The 26,169-nt window shown below is 41.3% G+C and overlaps 1 non-coding gene across 1 annotated transcript; it reads left to right on the top strand.

Annotated features, from left to right (window-relative positions):
- Positions 1–22,376: 22,376 nt before the first annotated feature.
- TRNAS-AGA (transfer RNA serine (anticodon AGA)) lies at positions 22,377–22,449 on the top strand. The gene has a single exon. It is a non-coding gene; the product is annotated as a tRNA-Ser (tRNA).
- Positions 22,450–26,169: the final 3,720 nt, after the last annotated feature.

A 26,169-nucleotide genomic window follows, 5' to 3' on the forward strand; every position in this document is an offset into this window, starting at 1 on the left:
TATAAAAAAAAAAAACTGCGGCTCGTCTTCTCAGAAAGATACTTTGTTGGGCGCGTAGGTAAACATCCATTGTTACTGAAAACAGCACGAAAGGGAAGGTATAAGACAAGATAAAAGGAAGCTACAGGGCAAGCTCTGACTCATAAACTCAGCCTAAGCCTTCAATCCAAGGCCCAGACAATAACAAAAGACATCAAATGTGACAGCAAGAGTTCTCTTGCTCTTTTAAACAAAAAGGTTCCTTTTGTGAGTGACCTTTGGTTCAGCAGATGCATCCAAGGATGTTTCACGCGAAAGTTTAGTTTTCGCCACAATTGTTTTTTGTCTGGGCCTTGGATTAAAGGCTAAGGCTGAGTTGTGAGTTAGCGCTTGTCCTGTAGCTTCCTTTAATATTGTCTCATGTCTACCTGTTCGTGCTATTTATAGTCGTCTTCTAAGGCTGATTTACAAACCAGAATTTACTCTAAATAGCGAAAAAAGCCGGAGAGAGAGATACAATTTGTATTTATGTTGAACTAAAAAGACGGGAAATAAATTGCAGGCTACCACAAATAGCACTAAATAACGCAGCATATAATATGCAATTGTATTGTGCTGGAAGTGTTAGGCGATGCATAAAATATATCAGGCGCATGATAATAACAGAAAAAAAAGAACATGGAGTTGGTTCGACCCCTTCGTCTATTCCCCTTCCCGCCCATTGATAAAGATTTTAACTATCATCGCGCTGCAGAATGCCTATCTTCATTTATTTTCCATTCCAGTAGTGAAGAATAGTTTTGCATATAAGCCACTAAGGAAAGCCGGCCTTATTTGCTCTTTACGAACACTTCCAATTTAAGCATTTTCATTCGAATTTTAGAATGTGTCCTTGAGTTTGGAGTTTCATGCATGCGAAGCTTCGTACACAAAGCTGGCATACGAGCATATGCCCTTTCAATGGAATTCAGTAAGGAATGTTCAGTTGTAAAAGCCACCTGAAGTAAGGCAACCTCACATTCTCCGGTTATTCGTGGGTGAGAACAGGAGTAGTGTGACTCAATCCACAGAGGTTTTCTGCAGCTCAATACAGTATCAGGTACAGTAAGATGCCTTCGGTGGGTCTGCGAGCTGTAGTAATATTTTTGGTGTTTTAGTCTTTGCCGCGATACGGTGAAGATATTCTGATTACAATTCTTCACAATGACAAGCAATTTTTCTGGACACCGGCAAGGCACTTGTCTTGCTCCTAACTAAAATAATGCTGATAGAATCCATGCTTTAATTGAACTGAAGTGGATTTGTTCTGTGCAAGTAACACCGTACAGGCATCAACGCCATGTCCAGATGTTAGTACCAACTGGAGCGCGGTCAGGTGGCATATGATCGACTGCATTTGAAGTAGAAAGCAGAGATGACCCGACGAGACCCCAGAAAATACGTTTGTTGCATTAAACATTTTATTTTGTATGTGTTGAGGTTAGCACGCTATGTCACCATTATCATTTTGCTCGACTGGTGCAAACTGGTCCTCCGCTTCGTAAGACTGCCTATTGCCCAGCTCCCAAGTGTTTGCTCTGGATCTGTGCATTGCCCATCACACGTAAAAGCGAAAACACAGAAAGGCGTCCACACCATGTGAGCGCACACTGACTACTGGAGGCTTAGTTCCAGTACGAACAAATACGAGGACACGCTCGATGACTAACGACAAATAAATAGGAGAATCTTGCGTTTTCAGCGATCTGAACTTCACGCTAAAATTTGTGGGGAATAAAAATTGTCCGGCATTCTGCCCTACGAACCGCTTTATAACTTGAATCTCTTTGGGACTTTAGCCCCACAGAGCAAGAAAAAATACACCGTTGAAAACAATGAAATGTCTCACATTTCATCAGGTGTCTTAGTTACTGCGTCGTTTTTAATTTTTATTTTATAGCAAATCTTATCTGACTCCTTACCTTACACCACCATGCTCATGATTCAGCTGTCACATTTATGAAGCTGCTTAAAGTCCTAACATTACAAACGCCGTGGGCTGCCTTAAAGTCTACCGATTTGGCCTTTTGCGGACTTTTCGGTCGACATACCATCCACGAGCACGAGTCAAGATTCCTGCGGGCCCTGTTCCTTAGAAGGAGCATAGCCACGTTTAGCAAGGCGCCCTTTGAAGAACAAGATGAGAGAACCAGTACGCAATAGCTTCAATGGTGGAATATGAGTACACCGTTACAAACCTTAAAATCATTGCCGGAGAATGATTTGCCTAGCCGGAAGTTAGGAGTCTTCCCCTGTCCGTGATTCTATAGTATAACCTATACTATAGAATACTATACTATACTATACTATACTATACTATAGTATAACCTATACTATACTATAGTATAACCTATACTATAGAAGTACTATAGTGATTCTATAGTATAGTATAGTATAGTAGGCCTTATTGATACAAGTTATGCAATTTATTTGAAACTTGCGAACAGGATTTCACGCTGAATAAATAGCGGTTCAGGAATACGGCAATATGCAATCGTCATTCTAAACTTTTTCGTACTTTTCTGACGATATACACTCCTCCCGGTCAATTTATTTTTAATCGGCACAAAAATTCATTGATGTCTTAACACATGTATCCGTTAGAGTAATAGTAACTAGGTTTGACTGGAATGTAGGCTTTCATCGGCATCACATTTTTTTTCAAACTGATGAATATCATAAGGTCTCAGTAAAACAGGAAATATGACAAACGTTACTGGTACCTATTTTCTTGAAATGCGATGGATTTCAAAGGTTTACATTTGACATGCGCCTTTATTTTGCTACAAATAGTTAAGACTACCACGAAAACGAAATCTGAAGATATTTTAACGCAATATGAGGCATATCTGGACCATTGAAAGATCATGTGAAAATAAGGAGGGGGGAGACAGGCAAATAGTTTGGCGCTTTGGAATAATTTGCTTTTAACATTTGGACTGCATTAGCACTGAGCAAAACCGTCACTAATAGAAACAAAGAACTTGCTCTTTCAACGACAGATGCGACTACAAGCTTCTCGTAGAAGGATCACCGGACATATATCCACACATGTTCAGCCTATATTGTGGCCGTACACGAATTAACAAACTACCATTATATAGAGCGCTCGCTCACTATCTTTGGATCAAAGCACCTACTAGATCCATATATCTTGAAGGAATAATATTGCACAAAAAATTGCGTACACTGAAAAATACACGCGCCTCAAAGACATTAAGCACTGGGTTGCTTAGAAACAGAAGAATTGCGAATTTCTCACCGTTGTGACAATTTTAGTGAAGACGAGGAAAAAATTCCTACCGGTGTTGTATATATGCTCTATCTGAATCTTCCCTGCCCAGAGGGGATTATTGCAAGGCCATCTTATGATTGACCACGATGATGAAGCTGTAGCCGAAAAAAACATTGTTAAACACCGCCTAACCCTAAGAAAGCAGCCAGCGAGAAACTATTTCCATGGTGACAATTCAGGTAAGCACATTTTTTCTTCGTAGTGCAACAATTTTGATTATTTTTTTATTTTCGAATTGCATATAAAACACTAAATATATGCCATTATGCGCTTCATGATGTTCTGAACTGAATTGTACCGCTGTCTGACGATACTTTTGGATTTACGAACTTTGGAAAGTGTATTATTTTTCACTGGCGAATGCGATCGCTGAGAAAAAGGAGCACTAGACCGCAGGTTGTGACGGGTCTAAACTTGAAATTCATTTTTATTTTTTTAGTAGTAGTATCGTGCTGAAGTATATAGGAGAAAAACTGAACTTTATTTCAATTGCAAACCATGTATATATATAGGACAGTTCATACAGCGTGCACAGATGAGCGCAGCTAGACAGCACAATCATGGACCAATATTGGTACTTTGTTGGGAGCTCATTGGCCCTATGTTGGGCCAACATTTGCCAATACACTACCAATGTCGGGCCATTGGTTTGTGCTGCCTAGGTAAGTGATTCGGCGGAAGGGAGGTTGTGAGGGTTGCCTATAACACAGCAGCGTGTGAGGAGAGCGGATATTCAATATATACGACAACAATATTTCTTCTGCAAATTCGTATTGCTGAGCCAATAAACACAACTTTTAGATTTTATATTATTTTATTTCCAAAAAATTAGTAGTTTAAGTAAGCAATGCTGGAAAATTTGACTTTTTAACGTTTCTGCACATCAAAAAATATTGGTTTTGCTCAGTAAACATGTTTGAATTAAGACGTGAAGAGGGATGAAACCTCAAATTTTCAGTTCTTATCGTCTCAGCTTTCATTCACAAAATAAGATTAGCGTGTGAGTTTTCATGGAAAACCTTTCTGCCCTCGTTGACTGAACGTACCTAAGATTCCTTCCTGTTTTAGGTAGTAACCCAGCTTTCAGAAACGTTATAAGCAGAAAAGTACCGATAATTTTAATTGTATGATTAGTGGAAACTGATTGATGGTGCGGGAAATTGAAATTGCAGGTTAATAAAGATGAAATTTGAAGTGTTGAAAGGCTGCTTAAGCTAGCCTTGATGTCCTGCTGACTCAGCCGGCCATCATGAAACACATCAAGGTTCTCGATCTTGCTCTTTAGTGTATTTTCCAGCTTCCTTCCTCTCCTTCTGCAGTACCTTTCCTGCACTATTCCTAAATACGTCCCTACGCCCCTTTGTTCACTTTGTTTTGCTGTGCTGGTAGTTGTAGTACATTTAACCTCTTTTGTGGCCCATGTAACTTGTACAACAACGACGCTAGTAAACCCACGAAGAGGACTTTCTGTATTCAGACGTTCTCGGTGGCACTTATCACAAGAAGAGTTATGCAATTTATTTCTTAACTGCAAAAAGAAATACCTGGTGATCAGGAGTTTGGCATAAAATTTCTAAGCCTGGCATATCAGTAAGAGAAATATCTGCTGTGCACCCTTCTTCAATAAATATTTTCTCCAGAGTTGAAAGTTTCCGTTATATTATAGCCAGAAGCATCAATTTTTCATCATATCGACATCAGTTTTTTATTATACTGACGCATGTAAATTCGTGTTCCGTTGTATAAGTTATGTCAGTAGTATGGATTTGGCTAGAATTTGTTTTTAGAAATAAATATCTGGAATTAAATTTCCGTACTTTCAAAGCTGGTTCTGAATGCGGTTTCGCCATGTCCTAGCTGAACAATTTAAAATATGGGGTAACTTACGATGCAGACTGTTGAAGCATTCGATAGTAGTTTTTGCAGTATCTCAGTAAATACAATTGCACAAAAGATGAAGTGATTTTTTGTTCACGATGGAAGCCACCAAAAAGTCAGACTTCGTGCCCACATAAAGAGTTTTATTATTTCTTATTGAGATGTGAACACATTAAGTACTATCCATCTATACCTCCCGAAAATGCTTATAGCCTTTACAGACTGTCGCTGATACAATTCACAACTTATGTCAAAAGTCTACACTAGATTAACGTCTTCCGCAGTCAGAATAGCTACGAATATGATTTTCAGGACATCCGTGCAATTTTTGATAATGCCGCCATGAAGATGTCAGATATTGGAGGATAGAAGGAAGGAAATTACCGCCTGGCCCATAAGCCTGTGCTCAGGTCACGTATATTGTGCGCCTTGTGGAAAGTTGCAACTCTAGACGATAATGCCAGGCGATTGGGTCTTGAAAACATTATGCAAACTTATATTGTGGCCATCTACAAGTTCTTGTTTATAACATATTTGTTGCCTACAAGAACTGCGACACGATAGTGTCCTAAAAGAACGTAATGTATACAGAAATTTAAATGCTGCACGCATGGTACTAGATTAACTGCTTTAAAGGGCAGTAGTGCTCCTGATGCCGGCCCATATGATTGGTCTCACTGAACTGGAATGCATGGCGCCTACACTCATTTAAAGAACGGAACAGAAGGAATATTAGTGACTCTCTTTATACATTATTGCATTGGCACGATGGTTAATCGTTTTATCATGCTATATGAACTGATCGCGCCGCATGGGGCTCTTCTAAATATCATTGGCGGATTACGTTGCTTTTTCTAAGCTCTAAACATTCGCACTTTGAAAGCAGCCGTAATAATGGTTTTAGAATACCATCAGCTACGCTTGTTTTATCACCGTCGCCGAGTTGCCCAGTTGTTTATTGCCGGAAGGCAACAAAGAAAGAATAAAGTTCAGTCTACCTCAACGTACTCGTCTTCAGCCCCAGCCTTGTCATCATTTTGTAAAATTATGTCAAGCGGCCTTTGAAGACGTAAAGGGTTCGTTTGTAAGTGTGCTCAACGAAACGTTTGTTTTCAACATTTGCCTCGGAGATACCTCGGGGTCACCGTTAAACATGGCATATTTCTGAAAATTGAAACAGGTGAGCATTTCACGCTCTGAATAAAGATCGTAACATTTCTCTTCAGTGTAAATGTATCAGTCATAAGATGGCTCGTAAACTTTTGCGCGGTGTTTGTGCATTTCATGTTAGAGAAGACCACTCATTCTGGAAGATTTTGAAACTAAATTTCTTTCTAAGTTCAGCATGTACCTTCATAGGAAATGCAAAACAAACACTGAGTATGATTCGTAACTACTTTATATCATTTTCTCCAGATGACTTGAAAATTATTGCTGAAAGACAACTCAGCCAAGTCAATGATCGCTATTCCTATAAATCAGGTGAGTTGTGTTCAGTTTCTGCTTAATTCTGTGATATCAGCATTGTCAAGGCACCTGTTTTCCCTTGAGCTTATGTTAAACAACTTATACTAAGTAGATGTTTTCCGTCCCGGTCGCTGGCACATATTTTACAACTAAACAATTATCCTAAAATATATCAACACTATTGCTTTCTTAGATCTTTTCTAATTTATTTACACCCTCGTTGATATCATCGCTATGGAGACCATAATTAACACCTTGATAAAATAACGTTAAAAGAATCAATATAAAGTAGTCACTATGGCACAAATAACTGCTCATTTTGTACCATATTGGGCCACCGACTTCAAGAAAAAACATTAAATGAACGCAAAACCTGTTCGTTAATCACCATGAGAAAACCATTTATTTTGAAGGAGAGTACTTAAAGGCGTATGCTATTTAAATAACCAGATGGTATGTATCATTGAATTGAACATTAGTATGAAGTCTTACCTAAATAACCTTAAGTGAACATTGAAAATTAAGCCTGGTAAATCTCATCTAGACATGAATGTTGGTTGATGGCAGTGACTGACATTTAGGGAAATGGGCTTCGCGTTCTTGAGAGCTCTCGGCGGCATACTTCGCTCGCCCCGCCTCTGTTCGTCTATGTGGGGAAGCCTCCCGGCGAGCTACGTCTACTGGACGATCGGATTCGACTTATTTTCGCAACTTGTGAGATGCGGGTAGTTCATGCGGTGTCTCGCGCTGAGTATTCATGGTGACGGCTGCCGTTAAATTATCGAGAGCTATTGCGATCCGATATCTCCGGCTAAGAGGCAACGGAGGCTATCTAGACAGAGCGAGTGCCACGGCTATAGCTTAGATGTGGTTGAGGAACGTCATTGATGTGACGTAACTAGGTAGGGGTGAGGACGCGATTACTTTGGTGTTGGCGGCGGGACCGTCGTAAGGGGCAGCAATTGAGCAACGTTATAGCTGCCACGTGGTTTCTCCACTGTTCGAGGACTAACACACGCATGCCGCGAAGAGCTACGGAAGGGAGTAGTAGAAGTTTTTCATTTTGATCTGTGTGTAAACACCCCACAATTTGCTCAAGCCCCGCTTTACTCAAGTTGCATAAATCTGCTTACCGACTAGATGTTACAAGCCTTCCACAAAATCTAACGGTGACGAGTTCGAGTCCCACGTCACCTTCCCATTTTATACACGCGAGATGGCATTTTGGCCCTTTGGTAGAAATCTAGATAAAATAAGTGAATATAATCTATGCGACCTGCCAGTTCTGAACTGAAAGACGCATGGACGTTATTTTTCACTCAAAACTTCAACCGGACAACCGAAATGGCGCCTACCGACCTACCGTTATCCTCCGCTTTTGCGGTGATATTTCACCTTATCCTAACAACAGCTCCTGACATCACAGTTAAGGCACCGCGGCAATTCCGTTCCCATTGCTCGCTATTGCGTGCAGTGTTCGTAATGCTTGCAGTAATTGGACACCTGGAGTACATTCCCTATTCATGGTACGCTTAAGCTTCCCCTATATGTGTAATACTTTATAGGTCACCACACTGAACTAGCCGTATGAGTTGCAGAGGGTGATGCAAGTTTGCAAGAGAAATATAGAGTAAAATCATACCCCCAAGATTTGCCATCATCAAATGCAATCTGCCCCCTGAGCCGTCCAACGCATGGCACCCAGTGACGCGGATGATGATTAGAACGCCGCTTAGTTCAGAAACTGTCGCCTAAGAGACTTATTCAGAAGAAGAGTCTGAAGCCTCCAGACACAAGGTGGCAACTCTCATCAGCAAATCGCAGATTACTCAGGTATTCTCACCCTTATCCCTAACTGCTCCCAATCCATGTCTCTGAATACTTCCATTAAGTAAGCTGTGAATAGCAGTGGGAAGATTGTGTCTCCTTGCCTAACACCTTTCCTTATGGAAATTATGTTACTTTCGTTATGCAGAACTATGGTTGCTGTGCAGCCACTATATATATCTTACAGCACTTTAACGCATGGCTCGTCTACCCCCTGATTTCGTAATGCCTGCATCACAGCTGAGGTGTCAACAGAGCCAAATGCTTTTTCATAATCAATGAATGGTATGTATTAGGGCTGGTTATATTCCGAGCATTTTTCTATCACCTGATTGATGGTATGGTTTGGTTTGGTTTGGTTTGGTTTGTGGGGTTTAACGTCCCAAAGCAACTCAGGCTATGAGAGACGCGATTGATGGTATGGATATGATCGACAGTAGAGTACCGTTTCCGAAAACCTGCTTGATCCTTTGCTTGATTGCAGTCTAAGATTGTCCCGATTCAATTAGCGATTGCCTTAGTAAATACCTTATACGTAACAGACAGTAAGCTGATCGGTCTGTAATTGTAAAGGTCCTTAGAGTCCTCTCTTTTATGAACGAGGAGAATGTTTGCATTCTTCCATGGTTCCGGTAACGTCGATGACACCAGTCACTGCGTATACAGGGTGGCCAGTTTTTCTAGCACGATATCCCCCCCGTCCTTCAGCAAATCTGTAGTTATCTGACCCTCTACAGCTGATTTCCCCCTTTTCATAATTTGCAATGCTTTCTTGACCTTGTACTTCGTCACTGGTGGAACATCTGACTGTTTTCCCTACCGCCAATCTCATTACGGTCCTGACTACTTTGGCTACTGTAGAGATCTGTATAAAACTCCTCGGCTACTTTGACTGTCTTGTCCATATTCGTGATGACGTTGCCCGCCTTGACCCTTATCGCATACATCTGGTTTTTGCCTATGCCCAATTTCTTCTTTACCGCTTTAAGGCTTCCCTCGTTCTTTACAGCATGCTCAATATTCTCCATGTTATACTTCCTTATGTCGGCCACCTTGGGCTTATTCATCGGCTTTGATGCCTTGGCCAATTCAATCTGGTCTGTTGGATTGGAAGCTTTCATACTCTGGCGTTTCTGAATCAAATCTTTCGTCTCCTTAGACAGCTTACCGGTATCCTCTCTAACTATCCTACCGCCTACTTCTACCGCGCATTCAGTAATGAATTCTCTGAAATTATAGTTCATTGCTTCTAGGGTAATGTCGCCATCCTCGGTTACAGCTGAATACCTACTCTGTAGCGAGATCCTGAAATCTTCCGCCCTTCCTCTCACCGCTAATTCGTTGATGGGTTTCTTTCTCACTAATCTGTTGGGTTACTTCTTCTGATTTAGGCTAATTCGGGACCTCACCATCCTGTGGCCACTGCATCGCACTTTCCCGACTGCCTCTACATCTTGCATAATGGCGGGGGTTGAACACATTATGAAGTCAATTTCATTTTTAGTCTCGACGTTAGGACTTTTGCATGTCCATTTCCGATCCTTCAGTTCGCTGAAGAAGGTATTCATGATTCCTAAGTTACTGCGCTCTGCATACTCAACTAGTAACGCCCCCCTGCTATTCCTAAGGCGAATGCCATAGTCACCTACTCTCATAGTTGTTCCGCAGCCGCTGGTGACTGAGGGCTGGTGTTTTATGGAGCTTATCATGAGAGGTTGCGGCCAATTAGTGCACCAGATTGGCCAACTCCTGTTTTGGTGAGGCAGTGCGTTGCCGAGGTGTTCACCGGCATCAGGTCGCAACCCAAACCTGTTTATGCAATTCCATCGACAGGCAGATTTTTTTTTTTTATCCGGTGGAGAACTGCGCGGCACCGAGATGTGAACCCTGGTCCTCTTGCATGTGAGGCGGAGGTTCTCCGCTACGCCACCGCTGCGCTCGTATTAGCTACGTGGCATCACAAACAGACGTTTTAATGTTGGTCTGATTTGGTTTGTTTTACATGTCTTGAATTAGTGTCAAATGTAATTAAAAGCCAAAACAGAGATAATATAAGTATATTTAATACTTTTGAGGAAGTGACTGGGCTCTAAAAAATGGTCACTCTGAATAACATTATTGTCCAACTATGATAATGAGAAAAAATCAAGCTCAACATCATTCAATCTCCGCATTTGTCATGCAAATAATTTCAGCTAGACAGATGGTAATGCAGTTTTCAAAGGAAAATATGTATTTCACGCCGCTGGCCTTCAATTGCGCGAAAATAATACGCAATATTATTTTTAGGCATTATAGTGGCTGATATTCAACATTTATAACCTCAGAGACGTGCGCCTTGCTCTGACCCCACGGGCACAGGCCACCCACACGCACTCATCGCAGTCTTTAAATACGGTTTTGAAAACGGTAAATATGTAATCACCCGGAATTTTTCAATGCTTGTTTCCTCCTGTTTCTACTTTTGCCAGAAATGTTGCAAAATTTTTAGCAATCTATGTTACAATCGCTGTTGTATGGCATTCATTAGAGGGCACGGAAAGTATAAAGCGTTAGAAAAAAATTGTTTTAATTGTTGTGTTCACTCCGTATATAAAGCGCATTCGCCTGGGGTGAGAATCATTTTCCTATTTAGAAAAAGGTGATTACATTCCTCTTCAATAAAAGTTTACTTCTTCAACTAACCTAAATTCAAGCCGTCTTCAAGGTTCTTGAGAGCGCTGCAAATATTCGTATCATCTTTTTGAACATGTGGAAGCAGCTCTGCGCTGCAATTGAAACTTCAAATTGGCCACGATCCTGACAGATCGAACAGCGGGCTCCCGAGAATTTACAGGTTTCGCTGCTACAGTATTGTATCTGGAGAAAGATGTTTCACTTGCATCTTCCTTCTAGAATTTCAATTTTGTAATTTATGGTTGTTTTTTACTCTATAGCTGATATTTTAACGCATGTCATAATGGTACGTTTTAGTTCCTTCTTTTCCAGAAAACGAGCTCAAACATTCTCAAGGGCACATGGCGCACAAATACGAATGATTTTTATTCTTTTGGGCTTTTCAGGACTGCAGAGAGCAACTGTGGAAACAACTCTTGTTGTCAGTCAGAGCTACATAGCGCAATTTAAGAATTCAAAATATAGCGCAGTGAATGAGGTCATTGACTACTTGGCGGTGTTGATATGCTTGGTAAGTACTAAATATTCCCTAATATGTGTCAGCATTAAAGCTTCATCGAAAGGTAAATTGTATATACTATACCTGTTTTATACCAGTGGGAATTTGATGCTTCCTGCAGATCCTTTTCCACTGTGGCGAACGACCACAAACTTTCGCGTTATTTTTGAACAGTGACCTTGAGTTTCGACACGGCAGATGCTACGCAGACAGTAGTATAAAGCGCTCGAACCCTGTGCTGAAATAGCGCGCTGTGCTTCTGCAGCAGCATCAGCAGAGTCCAACATTTTAGTCTGATTAGTGAGCCAGACTCTGTGCACTATTTAGATGCGCTATTTTTCTTTACCAAGGTATTTATTTATATGCTCACTGGATATTATTGCAGTGCCGTTAGCTAGAATTTAAGGGTACTTCTAAGATCAGTGCAGCCATTAAGTATATTTCAGAGTACACAGACTACCTTATTTTTATATAATCCATGTCTTGAAATGAACTGTGTTGATATTCCTGGTTTAACGGGCTATCTTTATCAAAAGTTTTGTTTCTCTATTCTCACTGTCTAACGCTTCAGTAGCCAACTTTAAATATCATATACTAAAGAATAGCCTTTACGCCTTGAGGCCAAAACAACGTTATCAAAAATGCTCAAAATCTTAGGATGAAAAAGACGATGCTGTAGAGAGGCATTCGCAGATAATTAAAACAGTTTCATATTAATCGTGCTTGGTTTGCTTTTCTAGTTTTAATTAAAAAAGGGCGTCATTTTATGAGGGACGCCCTAGTTTCGGAATCACAATATTTTCAAGCCCGAGGATTTTTATTTAGTACGCGCCAGATATCGCATTGTACACGACCACCTTGCTTTCCGCCTCCATATATAAACTGCTGCGGCGGACACCAAGACCAGCTTGAAGCAAATAATGGTCGTCAGAGAGATTTGTGGAGGACATTAGGCATTCGGTGAATTGCATTCCTCTTCACATCTAAAAATATAGAATGATTCAACCCAATTTTTTGATGAACAAAGCGTCTTTAGGGAAAAGAAAATCTTTCCATGAGGCCAAAAATTTAGCCCTGCAAAGTTGGTTTAAGAATACGCTGTAGCAAGCCTGCCTTTTGCAGAAAGATCAAGTTTTGTGGCCCAATGATGAATCTAAATGAAAAAGAAAGAACACCAAACTTTTCATGAAAACGCGAGCGATTAATAAATTCGAAGTTTGATGATAGCGGGGTGCCACACTTTATCTAGAAACGTGATTCTAACGCGGTTGAAGTAGTAAATGCCTTCAAGAGTTTATACAATGTCCTTGTTTTAAGGTCGAGCATAGTGCAGACTTCGAGGTATATAACTCACGCTTCTTTTACAGGCTTCGAATATATGCGCTTGACAAGCTAACCTATATAGAGAGCCAAATTCAACTTTCAAGCGTATTGTGGGAAAGCTTTATTAGCTAGAGTTTGTAGCTTTTGCCTTGCAAATCTTTCTTTGCATACATGAATTTTAATATTTGCTTACTTCATAAACGCCTAATGTATGAATCATTATCTGACAAACAGTCGTTAGGATAGAGTTGTATTCTGTCAAACTATGTTGCAGTCCAGCTGAAATGCATAAAAGGCATTTGTAACCAAGTAATAAATCTGCGAAGGCGGGACCTAGGGGTTGCATGTCTGTTTGAAGTATTGCCATCCCAATTGTCATCATTGCAACATGTCACTGTAGCCCGAGATGGCAACCCTTCAACATGGTCATACAGGGTGGACACGTGTTGCTAATGAACCCATCGACCACTCTACGCCTGATGTGGCCTCCATACTATTGCCTTCTAGGCTTCACACTAATAAATCAATTCACAGTGTCTACGCGTAGTGAAGCAACGCAATATTGTCAGCATAGGCTAGCACAGCTACTTCATTAGCTTACAAGGGGAATCGTCGTTGTTATCTTTCATAGGGCAAGCCAAAATTTACGGGCCACTGCGGATTCGCTGTTTCAAAAACATCCTTGAAGTGACAATAATTGCAAATTTACATTTTTTATTATTGAGTTGCTTTTTGTTTTTGTTTGTCTTAGATTTTTTATATTCTATTTATTTTGGTATTTTACTTGTGGATTTTTTTTTATTCTGAGAATTTACCACTATAATAATTACCATTTTTACATACCCTAATTAGCTTTCATATTAGCGTTTTTGGTGCAATTTTCGCGTTCACATTTTGGACTCATGAACCTTGCGAATTAACGCTCACGAATTATTAAATCGGCTTAATGTCAGAGCATAAAGAGGCGGGAACCTCAGACAGTCTTGTTGAAAAGACGGAGGATTAGCACGGGTCAATAAATCTAAACATTAAAAACCAACTTTATGTAAGTAGATACATTTGCTCTCTAAGGAAGGAAAAAAGAGCCATAAACGGAAAACACGTCGAAATTGTTTATGGAATGTGATATGCGTCACAACTAGCGAATCATGATAAAAGGAACAATAGTGGAAATTTTCGCGTCTGCTCGGGCGTCGAAGAGCATATATGGCGAAATGCATTCAGCATTCATTTTGTGACATCAATCGAAGTTCTTGTGCAAAACTGTGCAACTGCTGACTATCTCTTTATAGGTTTCCGTGCTTTATGCACGTGCCGAGCAGTGTAACAGATTAGAATAATTGCGCTGTTACAAACTAGTTCTGTTTATTCTGTCAACACAAAACTCACACAACTTTCCTCGTTTGCTTTTTCAAAAGGTTAACCTTGTCTATGAAGAGTTCGATTCTGAAAAAATTGATATTCAACTCGCTGTGGTCTCCGTTTTGCTGCTGAGGGTTAGTACCTTGAGGTCAATCAACCTCATCCTTTTTCTGCAGTAATGTAATAGTCATTCATTATTTAAACTACTATATATATATATATATATATATATATATATATATATATATATATATATATATATATATATATATATATATACACATATATATATATATATATATATATATATATATATATATATATATATATATATATATATATATATGAACTGTATTTTCATTGTATGTTTTGTAAAGCCAGGTGCCTTTTCATCATAAAGATCGAAAAGATGAAAATGTAATAAGATGCATGTTAAAGAAAAGAATTGCCATCAGTACAGAAAAAGAAGAGAGAAATGTTTCAGACGTTATTCTCTTGCTCCAGTCGAACGAAGGCTCCTTACAATGTAATATAGTATTTAAAGCTAAACCGATAGAAACTGCTGGAAAATAACCTTTAATTCACTGAGTGTAGTCGAATCAACAACCTCATGCAGCAGAAGCGGTATAACCTTTTTATTCTATACAAAATCACAGCCCGATCATGTCGACGGCCTCATCGATGAAACGACGCTATTCTAAGAGTCAAGCCAGTCTTCCCACGGGTTGACTGAAGGTGTTGCCCTACTGCCCAGCCACCGGACAATAGAATAGGGGATTGCAATGGGGTAGGTTCGCAAACGTGGAGGTTCAGTTGAGAGAGAGTTGCACTCGTGTGTATCACTCACCGCGCTGGGACCTGGCTTTCTGTGATCTGTTCAGTGAATTTACTCACAACCATCTGCCTCCTCTTCGTCTGTTGGAGTCAATTGGACCAGCCGTTTCCCAACTGTACCTCGATCTATATGAACTCATCTCATCGCCCATGTCTATTTACTGCGCGACTGTTGAGTAGCCGGGAAATAGCATAGTAAATAGAAATGTACTGGTCTTCAAAAATTTATTCTAGTCTGCATCTAGAGAGTGGGCGTTTTTTGTCTGCCAGCGGTGCAATGTTTCTCAAAGCTCCCTTTGGTGTAATAATGACAGCCCTGTATCGAAACGGAGAAATCTTGCACGTTGCCCAAGCAGTCATGAAAAGTAAATGTTTTACTAAGGAAGGAGCGTCTGATATTTCACCGGTGCTGATAGCGGCTGCAACTAGCGTTTGTACAAGCTCGTCTCATAAATGATATAACTCTTATAGGACTCTAGAATTTGTAAAGGAGGCGCCATATATGTAAGGAAATGGTTAGCCAAGCGCATGAAGATGCGAAAAAAATAAATCGTGAACCAGCCAAACACTTGTTGCCCTAATGGAACCACGCCTCAAGTTCCTTATGTTAAGAAAGACAAGCGTTAAGTGTGTATCCATTCTTATCGAGTTTGTTGCTATGCATAAGAAACATGCATAACCAAATAACAATTTTGAAAACTCTAGAATATTGGGAAGTTTGTTAAGACTGTGTTTTTTACTTGCTCACAGCATGTGAGCTATGCTACTGGCTCCAGTGTTTTTAGTTTTCCATGGAAATATTCGATTTGTGCTCCAAGGTATGTGCTGACTGGTCCCATGGCTTCTGTTCTTACAAGGCTGGACTATAATTATCACAATGCTTCATTTTCAATGGTTCTTTGTAGGCTTCCCTCCTTTCATCATACCTAGTTGTCATCGTCGGCTATAGCAGACATTACGAACCATCATTCAAGATGCTGCACTGCGTTCGCAGTGATGCCACGTGCTCAATTATAACCTGCAGTAAAGGAAATGCAGCAACCCTTAAACAAATTTAAAGAGTACCGGGGGAAATAAGACAATGACGTTGGGCTAAATTGTTGTGCCTAGGATGGAGCCATAGACCAGTTCCGCTGTCAGACAATAACCCCGTGTGTAAAGTCTTGTTGCGAGGTGCGGGGTATGACGTTCCCAAGACTTGAAAGAGTGATCCCCAACTTGAAAAGCGCCGGAGACTCCTTCTTGCTGACCTGCGGCCATCTGTGCCTACAATGGCTTTTGACAGCAACGCTCCGAGATTCGTGGCGAGAAAGTGATAGCAGCATTACCAGGAGCCGCATTCGTTCATGGGCTCATCCTGTGACGATGTGGACGAGTGGCTTACCCAGTACCAGCTCCTGAGCGGTTACAATAATAGGGACTCTGAAACCCATCTGCCCCCTTGGTCTTCACTCTTAGTTACATAGAACCACGAGGGCGATTTCCCTGCAAGGTTCCTCATTGCGGAAAAAACATAGAAGTACTTCAGACACTGAAGCGAAGCGGGATCTGCAGCGTTTTCTTAAACAGCTGAGCTGCCTAGTTAAATATGAACGAAGCATATAGAAGAAGTTTTGAATATGAGCAGTCTTGGCCTTCTTCGCGTGACTAAAGATGAGAAAGGCGGCCACCTGCTGAAAGGTATTGCCGAAGGCATTTACATTGACCTTATCGGCGAATCAAGCTTTCACTCCGCTGTTGCGGTATCAGCACTGCAATACGTTTGAGCACCTGCAAAAGTGTTGAATCATGATAAAGCTTGGTAAGGTCGTTGGTACCTTAAGGTTAAGGTAATGTTCAACAGCCTTGGGAAAGAACAGCAGTTTAGATTAGCTAGCGAAGCACTGGAAGTAGTAGGCGTATATGTCTACTTAGGACAGGTAGTAACCGCAGGTTCTCACCATGAAAAGGAAATAACAAGAAGAATAAGATTGGGATGGAGCGCATATGGCAAGCACTCGCAGATTATGACTAGCAGCTTACCGGTATCGCTCAAGAGGAAAGTATACTACAGTTGCATCTTGCCTGTACTCACCTATGGGGCTGAAACGTGGAGGCTAACCAAAAGAGTTCTACTTAAGTTGAGGACAACTCAGAGGGCTATGGAGCGAAAAATGGTAGGGGTAGCATTAAGAGATAGGAAGCGTGCAGAATGGGTCAGAGAAATAACTCAAGTTACCCACATTCTAGTGGAAATTAAGAAGAAATGGCATGGGCAGGACATATAGCGCGAAGAGAGGATACCCGATGGTCGCTTAGGGTAACAAACTGGATTCCAATGGAAGGAAAGCGTACCAGGGGGCGGCAGAAAGTTAGGTGGGCGGATGAGGTTAAGAAGTTCGCGGGGGTCAAGTGGATGCAGCTAGCACAGAACCGGGTTAAGTGGAGAAATATGGGAGAGGCCTTCGCCCTGCAGTGGGTATAGTCGGTCTGATGATGACGATAAAGCTTGGACGTCTGGGTGGCTGAGGTCCGTTGCTACTGCTAACGTATAATAATCTGCCGTTGTGGCTCCTGCGATTCACCAGACATTTCGTGAAGGAGTGCCTTGGTCGCTGTAATTAGCTTGAGGCTCCACAATACTCCCTGTATTGTATTCGCCCTGTCCACCTCCGGAAGCCGTGGCTAATACAGGGGACTTCGACGAATAGCCACAGCACTTGAGGCAAAGTAACAGGCTGAGAGATGGTTTCTGTGAACGAGCCGATCCGCTAGAACGAGAAACGGTTGAACTTTATCCGGTCATCATCTCTCACAATGGCCGGCACTACTCCTAACGGCTTCACCTGTTCCTCGACTTCGTCTGTGCTACAGATGCGGCGAACGGGGCCACATATCGAGATTATGTCGTTTTCTTCTGCTCTTCTTTAACATCGTCTTCGGGTCAGCAACAGTATAAAGACAGGAATCAAAGGCGCTAATAAGTCCATCATTTGTTCGAAAGCAGCATGTCATGCCTATCTACGACACTATTGACACAGCTAATTATGGGGGGTGGGAGGGAAGGCAGCTGCTTCTCGTTGCTCGGGAGCATATCCCAAACCGCAAAGTAGGGCGAAATGAATGTTTTTTTTTTCTAAACATTCAATAAAAACATTATTTCGCCCAGCTCAGGGCCTTTCCCTTGCGATGTTTTCAGTCCCTGCAAACTCAGAAACCTTCCAAAACGAAAATAGCTTGTAGAGAGCTCGCGCAACCAATCCGGCTGTGCGGAAATGAATACATATTTATGTAGAAAAATTGAAAACAGAAAAGAAAATATGCAATATTGGAAATCCTTCCTGTTGCTTAGATAGCAACTGCAAACCTTATGCCAAGACGTAACCATGATATTATTTCTGGTAACGTCAAAAACAGTCGGAATGGGTGCGCAGTATAACTGGATGTGGCACCAGCACGTCACTCATTTCCCTGAAGCTGCATAAGAGGGGCGTGTCTGTGCTTCCTAAAAAAAGTCAGATACCAGATCGAGAGAGCAATTGGTTGCAAACTCTAGGGGACTGAAAATAAAATGTGCACTGTGTCGCACGTTACAATAGTCGGGATAATTACGATTCGCCGGCAGTTCTGACGCTTCGAAAAGCACACACCGCGAAATACTCAGATAGGTGTGTTCCTAATACGCGAAAACACCTACTAACGACACTCATCACATTGCCCAGAAAGCGCTAAGGCATATCAGAGTCGAATAGACATACTGAAACTACTTTCAGACGGCTGGTAATACTGACTGCGCAAAGAGTGTTCCCAATCCACGTCATCGCTATAGTAGCCTTGAAAAGAAAGCCTTGTTGTGATCGAAATGCAATCATTGGGTACATACCTACTACCAAATTCAGCGAGACAACTTTTTCAGAATTCCCAAAAGAACAGTAAATCGGATGTGCGTTTGCAAACTTCTGCTGTGAGTCCACCTTCCCAATAAGGCCCAGCGAAGCCAGTTATGCACTGAATCGTTTTGGAGATGCTGATATTGGATAATATTTGTTAAGACAATGTGCGAGGTGGATGAGTTTAGATTATTATAAAAATGTAATCTTAATCAACTTAAAACAAGTTGGTATATTTATTATTCCGCATTTTTAGAAACCATCGGAATCATTCATTAGAACCGTACCGAAAGAAAAACACCAGATATATGGCAGCACGCTCGCAGAACTGAACAACTTCGTAGAGCAGCGCAAAGATTTATTTGGCAAGGAAGACATCGTCGTCTTCATCAGCAAGTAAGTATGGGGCAGTACTATTTGGCAGTAAGGTTTCGCTCTCACAAAAAAATGATGTTTTTAGAAATAAAAAAACTGGCGCTATAAGCCGTAGCGCTCTTTCCTTATCTTAAATGTGCCAGCTTTGCTCACAACTGTACTGGTGCTACTAATGCCTTTTTTTTTTCAAGACTTTAAAAGATACCTATTTTAACATTTTAACGTACAAGATATTTCCACATCGCAATCATGTTACATCTAATAACTGCTAAGTATCTAGTTCTAAGCTCTTACTTCAAAATTCATATTTCTTTTTGGCCTTCAGTGCTGCTAGAAATTGTTATTTTATAAAACCTGTTGATGATACTTTACATATTTACGGCGAGGCATCTACCTTCTGTCCTGTTGTTTACATTTTCCAATAAAGTTTACATTTTCCTTTGAAGTTTACATTTTTCAATGTAAACTTCAAAATCATATATATCAACATCTTTTTGGTTGACAAGTAAAACGCAGGAGTTCTATGTATCGGTTTATTTTAAACGTAGAGCGAAATATATTGAATAAATCTTTTGGTAAATAAAAAAGCCTGCTCTGCTTACCATTTTACATATCAAACAGTTTGGTCGCATAATATATATAAGTGTTATTTTGACATACATTAAGAAAACCTATTACATCTGAATTTTCATTTTCTGAACATTGCAGCCACACTATAAAGACCCCGGAATCGCATCTTAGGAGGGGCTCCTACACAGCGGGTAAGTTAATCGAACCGTTCTCCTTGTATGAGATATAGGTGTCGCGAAAATCTTTTAAAAACGGTGTGTGAACTATTTATTTCCCAGTATACCAGTGATCCTAAGACATGCTCGAAACAAACAAAGACCCTTATATCTAATTTGTTCGTATTTCGCAGCAATTGCTTCTCACCTAAGCGTGGCCACAGTTGGCCTGAAGCAATAAATGTTCATCTGCTACAGTTAAGGAGAGCATCCTAATACTTTTCTCCCCTGTTTTCAGTAATATATATATATGAAGGAAAGAAGCCAACAGTCGGCGAGGCCAAGGAAGGCGTTGGGGATAGTACCTTGTCTTCTTTTTATTTTTTTTTAATGCTTACTTGAATAATCACAGAAATTAGTAATGTAATCTGTTTAGGGGAAAGATAATTAAACACAAAGTAGAAGAAAAAACAACGTGCCGATGGTGGGAACCGAACCCACGACCTCCGAATATCGCGTCCGGTGCTCTTCCAACTGTGGATAGTCTTGAAGCCATAGGTAGCGTAAGAGGGTTCTAGCACAGCTGTCGCCCTCGCTCTTGATCACGTTCTACGTGACGCTGGTGGTAACAAAGCCCCTATGGCTGAGGGTGGCGCTGGTGAACACTCTCAAGGTTCGTATACAGACAACATAAATGCCCAAGCAAGTAGCAGGGGGGACAGCGGCCGATGTAGTTCAGTTGGAAGAGCACCGGACGCGATATTCGGAGGTCGTGGGTTCGGTTCCCACCATCGGCACGTTGTTTTTTCTTCTACTTTGTGTTTAATTATCTTTCCCCTAAACAGATTACATTACTAATTTCTGTGATTATCCAAGTAAGCATTAAAAAAAAAGACAAAGTACTATCCCCAACGCCTTCCTTGGCCTCGCCGACTGTTGGCTTCTTTCCTTAATGTATTATAACGAGCACCCTCATTTCCCCTTAATTGATCTGCTTGTAGCTTACGGGGGTCTCGGTTCTGGCAGTCTTGAAGCCATAGGTAGCGTAAGAGGGTTCTAGCACAGCTGTCGCCCTCGCTCTTGATCACGTTCTACGTGACGCTGGTGGTAACAAAGGACGTTCCACGTCCGCCCCTATGGCTGAGGGTGGCGCTGGTGAACACTCTCAAGGTTCGTATACAGACAACATAAATGCCCAAGCAAGTAGCAGGGGGGACAGCGGCCGATGTAGCTCAGTAGGAAGAGCACCGGACGCGATATTCGGAGGTCGTGGGTTCGGTTCCCACCATCGGCACGTTGTTTTTTCTTCTACTTTGTGTTTAATTATCTTTCCCCTAAACAGATTACATTACTAATTTCTGTGATTATCCAAGTAAGCATTAAAAAAATAAAAAGAAGACAAAGTACTATCCCCAACGCCTTCCTTGGCCTCGCCGACTGTTGGCTTCTTTCCTTCATGTATTATAACGAGCACCCTCATTTCCCCTTAATTGATCTGCTTGTAGCTTACGGGGGTCTCGGTTCTGGCAGTCTTGAAGCCATAGGTAGCGTAAGAGGGTTCTAGCACAGCTGTCGCCCTCGCTCTTGATCACGTTCTACGTGACGCTGGTGGTAACAAAGGACGTTCCACGTCCGCCCCTATGGCTGAGGGTGGCGCTGGTGAACACTCTCAAGGTTCGTATACAGACAACATAAATGCCCAAGCAAGTAGCAGGGGGGACAGCGGCCGATGTAGCTCAGTAGGAAGAGCACCGGACGCGATATTCGGAGGTCGTGGGTTCGGTTCCCACCATCGGCACGTTGTTTTTTCTTCTACTTTGTGTTTAATTATCTTTCCCCTAAACAGATTACATTACTAATTTCTGTGATTATCCAAGTAAGCATTAAAAAAAATAAAAAGAAGACAAATTACTATCCCCAACGCCTTCCTTGGCCTCGCCAACTGTTGGCTTCTTTCCTTCATGTATTATAACGAGCACCCTCATTTCCCCTTAATTGATCTGCTTGTAGCTTACGGGGGTCTCGGTTCTGGCAGTCTTGAAGCCATAGGTAGCGTAAGAGGGTTCTAGCACAGCTGTCGCCCTCGCTCTTGATCACGTTCTACGTGACGCTGGTGGTAACAAAGGACGTTCCACGTCCGCCCTGTGGCTGAGGGAGGCGCTGGTGAACACTCTCAAGGTTCGTATACAGACAACATAAATGGCCAAGCAAATAGCAGGGGGGCAGCGGCCGATGTAGCTCAGTTGGAAGAGCACCGGACGAGATATTCGGAGGTCGTGGGTTCGGTTCCCACCATCGGCACGTTGTTTTTTCTTCTACTTTGTGTTTAATTATATTTCCCCTAAACAGATTACATTACTAATTTCTGTGATTATCCAAGTAAGCATTAAAAAAAAAATAAAAATAAGACAAAGTACTATCCCCAACGCCTTCCTTGGCCTCGCCGACTGTTGGCTTCTTTCCTTCATGTATTATAACGAGCACCCTCATTTCCCCTTAATTGATCTGCTTGTAGGTTACGGGGGTCTCGGTTCTGGCAGTCTTGAAGCCATAGGTAGGGTAAGAGGGTTCTAGCACAGCTGTCGCCCTCGCTCTTGATCACGTTCTACGTGACGCTGGTGGTAACAAAGGACGTTCCACGTCCGCCCCTATGGCTGAGGGTGGCGCTGGTGAACACTCTCAAGGTTCGTATACAGACAACATAAATGCCCAAGCAAGTAGCAGGGGGGACAGCGGCCGATGTAGCTCAGTTCTAAGAGCACCGGACGCGATATTCGGAGGTCGTGGGTTCGGTTCCCACCATCGGCACGTTGTTTTTTCTTCTACTTTGTGTTTAATTATCTTTCCCCTAAACAGATTACATTGCTAATTTCTGTGATTATCCAAGTAAGCATTAAAAAAAATAAAAAGAAGACAAAGTACCATCCCCAACGCCTTCCGTGGCTTCGCCGACTGTTGGCTTCTTTCCTTCATGTATTATAACGGGCACCCTCATTTCCCCTTAATTGATCTGCTTATATATATATATATATATATATATATATATATATATATATATATATATATATATATATATATATATATATATATATATATATATCTGTGTCTCCTAATACCATTCTCAACGCCATTGCAACACCAAGATTTGAATTTCAGTGTCCAGCCGATATGGCAGGCTGTAAGCAGCAACGACTCTATTTCAGTGCTTATTACCGAAAGAAAACCGAACTCAGCTTTTGCGCACAATATATTTCAAGGCAATTGTGACTGCATTATATGAAAATTTCTCAAGGGTAAACCAAGCCGAGCTGTAAAAACAACTCAATGGAGAATAAGGGCGAGCTGCAATTGCTCACAGTATTGGTATAACAGAACACAAACATTTAGTAAAAAAGGGGCAAATTTCTCGTTATTATATTGGTAAGTAACCTGTAACCTGATATCGTTGAGAAAGAAAACTTCTCTAGATATGGTCAAGGGGCGCAAATTGATAAACCGGTGTCTAGTTTTGAGGTTACCTTCTGAAGGCGTTTACCGGTCTTAGTTACCTCTCATCCCACCTTTGCTTCGGCACCGAGCGTGAGCCGTTATATATATCGCCGCTGTTAAGCCCTTTTCTACTTTATTATAAAGCTTTAAACTTGCACCGAGATAGTAGCCAATGATATCGCAACGAAGGATTTTATTTTTCTTGCTCTTTTTTATATCGCCCTTCATACATTGTTCTCAAAATCATCACCTTTCTATTGATTAGGGGAGGACGGTAAGCCATGTGCATAAATGCGAAATTTGAGCTCTGCCATGAACATATGATGCTACTGGGTAAGGATTGTTTTCAGCAACCTAAGGTCCTCTAGGCTTATGCCTTAAAAAGACAAGTCCTCTTTTGTACATACTGATACTCATACAAGGCAAGACATCATACAGCACATTATTGAAATTGTCTCTGCGAAATTATCAATTTTTATACTTACATATCGTAGGGGCGTTTGTATGGCGTTACGAATAGAAACTACATTGTTAAGCAACTTCCTTAGTTCGTTCTTTTCTTCATTATCAATATTTCTTAAAGGTGCTTACATTTGTCTTAATTGCACTGGTTAGAAAGCCTTTCTGCGACTCTTTATCATCCGTCGCTTTTTCACTTATTTGTTTCTCTATTTTCGCGCTCATTTTTCGCTTTTTCTTACGTTTTACCGCGAGTTTTACGTTTTTTCCAGAATTACGGCGTTCATGGCTTTTAAGAGTTCTCCACACTGTTTCGACTTCTTTGGCAATTTTGATGTTGAACTGACTTCTTGGCTCTATTTAAAACCTAATTATTCCACATAAACAAAGTTTCGTCCACAGACACTTTTTTCGCCCTCCACATCATACAACGTTCATTTGCTCATCAATAAATTCATTTCTGCACCGTGATGGTCTGAATCCTGCCCAAAGGCAAAACTGCTTTCCACGCTCATTAGCCTACAACTGTTCTAGCCTTAATATGCTTATTTTATTGAATGCCGACGCACCCCAGCCCCTACCGCCTTCATCTGTTTATTTTCGCTGCAAGGTTCCGTCGCTAGCCATTCGCCTTTTATTTTCTATTTTATTTCGGGGGCTAACAAGCAAAATATGAACAAACCAAAGGAGAGTAAGCCAATGACACGCTTAGGCTCACGTCCACAATTGTAAATTAAAATGACCTGACTGATAGTAACAGCTTAACCGTCCTAAGAGATGTGCTTAGTATTTGGCAAAATTCCATCAAGATCATAGCCGCTCTCCTTAAGGAGATCTATTGTAAACTAAAATATCTGATTCCTGAAAGCCACACATGCCTTTTGCGCCGCTCTACTATTGTCGCACTACATGTACAGAGTACCATATGCAAAACGCCTTATTTTGTTTTTGTTGCAAAAATATATAATAAAGCGATAAGACCCTTATGCCAGGTCGTTCCCGAGCTCCTTCATAAATATAATATATGCCTCATTGATTCAAAGTAAAAACTGAAAATTAATTATGCGTGCGCAAGAAACGGAGAAAACACGGATAAAACCACATTACTTGAATGAAGCCCGCATAATACTTATATACTCACATGGAACACAGCCACAAACCTGCACAGAGAGACAGCATACGTGTGTATATAGTGCCTAGCATTTCTGATTCTTCCCTGCCAAGTACACCTGAGTAAAATTGATCAGAAATAAGGCTTTCGTCTAACAGCCATTTTTTCTTAGACTGGAAAAATTTGTTTTGATAAGCAGGCACATGCCTATAATGCCGCATAATCCGGGGGTAAAGTGGTAAACAATATCAAATGGACACGTGCACACAAACACTAGTCCAACGCACCACCGAGATGAAAATAATATGAGGGGTCACTCCAGCGCCGCCTTTTAAGGGCCCATAAAAAGCTATTTACCAGAATTATAAAACGCGCGCTAGAAATAGGTATCTCTTATACTATCAACAAGGCAAAACAATTTAAACCAGACTCATTAGCACTGACCAAAAGGGCGATCGTACATGATACTCCTGCTCTCGCCCTCAACTCAGCCCAAGCCGGTGTGGAAGAAAAAAGGAAGAAAACACGCGATAGCGCCGCTCGCCTAAATTGGGAGCGTCCAAGGAGTGGTCGCGCCATCTGCCCAAATTGACTCAAGCGGTCGCCAGGATCATCTTTTTAAAATAATTGACGAATTATAGGCTTCACACAAAGCCTTGAAATCTGATCAGAACTGACAACCTCTATGAATTGCTTACTTTAGAATTTCATTTATCTAGCATTTCAACCAGCCCACACATAAAACAGCGCTTTAGCGAAGCAATATGAATATGCCCGCGTGGCTATAGGTGTAACGTAAATGCCAGTGTCCTTTCTGGCAGGATGATTAAAAAATCTCCAACTCTTATGAAAGGAGTGGCGGGAGTTGGGAGCTCCTGCTAAATGTAATGTCAGACCAGCGCACGGCCGTTTAAGATGCCATTGACCCCCTAACAGTGCAATGCTCGTGATTTTTCGCTCAC

This window comes from Amblyomma maculatum, chromosome 11 (assembly GCF_055883805.1).
Source record: "Amblyomma maculatum isolate TAMU_Amacu chromosome 11, ASM5588380v1, whole genome shotgun sequence".
In the NCBI taxonomy this organism is placed as follows: Eukaryota; Metazoa; Arthropoda; class Arachnida; order Ixodida; family Ixodidae; genus Amblyomma; species Amblyomma maculatum.